Consider the following 3,852-nt stretch of genomic DNA (forward strand, 5'->3'; position numbering starts at 1 on the left):
TGGGTATGGGTGTGGGTGTGGAGGGGTGGATGGTAGCAGTGACTCCTGAAGGCATGGGGCCAGTAGGTGGTTAGCTTAATTGTCAAGATCCTGCTGTGTGATGTGTCCAGAGCAGAGAGCAGGGGAGTGTGTGTGAGAGTGTGTCAGCCCTCAACACTTCATACTGTCCTCAGACACTTTGCTAATATGGTTTGTAGGTCAGAGTGTGTAAGCAGTTTCTAGAACCCAGCTGTGCACAGAGGTATTACAGTGCAGTATGGACATGGCTGTTCAGAGCACTATAGAGTGTAGAAACTTTAGTTGCCATATAAGCACCTAAAGGTTTTGTTCTCAATCAAATAACTTTGCACCTGAACCAAAACTGGCTTGAACCCAAATCCCACAGATTACCACTGCCCCCACAGTTAACACAGAAACATCAGCTCAAGGTTTAAAACATGCATCTCTGTAATTTCACTGCCTGTCTCCATGTTGCCGAGTGACCATGTGGCTGAAGAGTACACAACTGCTGAAATGTGTCCCCATACAAGCAAGCAGATTGGCCATCAGAACAGACCCTTAATTAGTCACCACACATTTCTCATACGAGGCCATGTAATTCAACCTGACTCACAAACAGGCTGAGTCCAGAAGGTCACTGCTGGTGGTTGGTCCAACCACGTTTTCCTGGCCGGGGCCTAATCCAAGCTTTAGCTGTGGGTCATTACGTCCTGGGCTGTAGTCTTGTGGAGAAGATTGGTTCAGAATCAATCAGCTCAGCTTGCTAGGCTGACCGCAGGGCAGTGAGCCCGGCCCAGCGCTCTTCAACAGGATCAGAATGGATTAACTGGCACACTTTTAATTGGGAAGGCTCTTTTTAAAGGCCTGGGTTGATTTCATTGGTGGAGAGTTGTATATCCCCATATGTGGACGAGAGGGGCCATGTGGTCTAGATGCTGATAGAGTAGAATTAGCTGATGGGGTTGCATGAAGTGTTTATTGTGGGTTGATAGAGAACCTAAATAAAACACATCCAGTATGTGGGCTGCAGTATTAGCGCTTGTGTTCATAAATTTTAAATGAATGCAACAGAGTCAGCACAGAATGCTCATATAGAAACACTTGTACACACAAATGTTCAAGGTATTGATAGGAAGAGATACCTGAGGAAGTACTGTGGTGCCCCCTTTGGCCGCAGTGTGAACATAGACATATTGCTCTGTGAGGATGCTGTCTGCCACTATGAAAAAAAATCCCCTTCAAATAGCCCTCAGAGTCCTGGAAAAAAGGTGACTGCATTCGCTTAACTCTGTTCCCCGGCCTATTGATTTACTGAGCCATTCCCCAACTGTCTGTCAAACAGTGGAGGCTGTTTTCTCCTCAAAAGGAGATCGGCCATTTTTCTTCCATTTAATTAAAAAGGAGATGCGAGGTCCTGTAGTACGGTTGAGATAGCCCTTTAAGTCCTGACAGTGTCATTATAGCTTAAATAGCCATCTGCTGCAGCTATACACACACAGTTACAGTTAGACACACACACACATATATATACATGCACACACTGGCTCATTTTGACACTGACCTGACCGGACTATTGTTTTTTTTTTTTTGCCTTTTCCTAATCTATACATTTAATACATGTTTAGTCATAATTATAAAGAACAATTGTTAATTTTGTTCTTCCCTTTGCCTCTTAAATGCGCCTAACAAGAATAGAATAGATAATTAGAATGAATGTTTGCTTCAGAAGCATATGAACTGAATACAGTGGTGTATTTCTTAATGAATTCAATAAAAAAAAACTTAATTGAATAACAAATAACATCACTGTATTCATGTTAATACACTGTGGTTTTTTATCAGAGTCAACATGGATGAAAACCTACATGATTAGATGCTTTTTATGAACTCAATATCAGAGATGCTCTTTAAATCTGGTATATTTAGCTGTAGCATGTGTTTCTCTTAAACAAGAGTCTAGACAACATAAGACACATGAAAACTTTGATTAATGACTGGCTAGCACATCAAAGGAAAGGCATCTGCACCGTTCAGGAGTGTCTCGCTCCGCGTTCAAATGAGCAGCATTTGATGTTTGACACACAGGATGAAGGAGGGAGGGGCAGGGCTCATCCATTTTTGGCTGTGAAGGGAAAACTCACACTGTTTGGTACTGATTATTATGAGGATTAACAGTCCAAGTCAGAACAAGTATGATGAAAGAAAATGTTTTTACCCCAGTTATACAAGGTAACCAGGGTTTCACCAAGCCACTGGTGTTTTTGTTATGCTTGCTGTGAAATCAATTCTAAAAAGGTATATTATAACAGTTCTTTAATATTCAGCGTGCATGAACTGTTTTGAGAAGTGTTAGATTTTTCTCATCTCATAGTTTATCAGACTAGTCTAGTGTCAGTCATGATGTCATAAACACACAGTTCAGATGCATGCAATTCTCCTGTTTCAGTCTGTTAACAAAATCAAAAACACAGTATAGTATACTACTGAATTCTTTAAAAGTGTTATGATTTACCTTTCTGTGCTGTCAGAACCGTAAAGAAAAAAACACAGTCGTACACGTCCTTAAATCACGGATATGGAACCTTTTCTGAACAGCGGCCAGAGTGGCTAAAAGTGACAAGATAATAGACCTTTTTTCAATAAAGACTTTTTGACAGAAAGCAGTATGAATAGTTGTACATAATGAGATGTAAATAATGATGGCTTGCTGGCTCACTGTCACACTGTCATTTACTGGCACACACAGAGCCTCTTGTAATGTTATTTGTAACACCTGTGCTTTCCCTTCTACCTGAAATGTCTGCTGTGCAAGCCTCTTAATGTACTGAATAGAGCAAGGGTGTGTTTTTGTTACTTATGAATTCAACTGTTCATTTGTAAAAGGAAGATGCTGTATTTCTTCTACCAAAAGTTACACAGTCGCCCTTTAATTGAAAGCAGAGTTCAGAGCAAATACATCAAGCTAACAACCACAGAAACAGATTAGATAAGTTATCAAACTTCACACAGTGTTTTCTTATCTTTAACTTATACAAGAACACACTCTTTGTCTTGCCCATAGCATATTGTCTTCTCCTCTCATCAGATCTCAGCTTCACTAAACTCAGTTAGGACAGAATTGGTCTCAAATTTAGGAACGGCAGCATCAACAAAAACTCCTCTGGCTCAAGTCTTTGGCACGAGCCCCAAGCCTTATTGTCTTGTTGAAATATGGTGGCCTGTAATTGACTCACACGTTAAGGTGACATTCTCACAATAGTCACAAGTTATCTTGCTAATTAGAGCAGAGATCCAACAGAAATGTGTTGTGCAGTGGCAATGTATCACAAGGCAAAATACTTGGCGCTGCCCAGTCTTTTGCTGTTTTGGCTTGAACAGTGTGTTCAGAGACTCATAGCTGAGCTGAGTTGTGTTGTAAGGCTGATCAGCTGACCTATCGTTCAGCAGGCTTCAGAGTTGTAGGGAAGTGGTGGTGGTGTGGATTGGGATTTAATTTGAATTCCAGTTGATGCTTGTTAGAAAACAAAGTTCAGAACTGCAAGTGAGCCAAAAATCTGACAGTCACTGGTACCGGTAAATAATCCCATAAAACCCTGGAGATATACTGTGATCATTTTATGCTATGGGACTGTGAAAATCTGTCTTTTATCCACCTATTTTTTTTACAGATTTTAATTTTCAAGTTTTCAAAATGAAAGTCTGTCTTGCTGTGATGCATCACATGTGTCCATGCAATATACTGTATGTCTCTGGGTCCAGGCTGTGAGTTGGTCTCTGGCAGCACCTAGTGGCTGCAGGTGAACACACACATTCATATACTTGGCATACTCTACACGCACACACACACACACA

General features: G+C 41.0%; 1 protein-coding gene across 1 annotated transcript in view; it reads left to right on the plus strand.

The window, feature by feature from the left end:
* The window catches only part of suclg2 (succinate-CoA ligase GDP-forming subunit beta), a gene marked incomplete in the record, with an annotated part of 86,303 nt that overhangs the window by 79,206 nt on the left and 3,245 nt on the right, over window positions 1-3,852 (plus strand).

The sequence above is a fragment of the Morone saxatilis genome, unplaced genomic scaffold (assembly GCF_004916995.1).
Source record: "Morone saxatilis isolate NCDOM2014 unplaced genomic scaffold, NCSU_SB_2.0 Contig18, whole genome shotgun sequence".
Classification (NCBI taxonomy): domain Eukaryota; kingdom Metazoa; phylum Chordata; class Actinopteri; family Moronidae; genus Morone; species Morone saxatilis.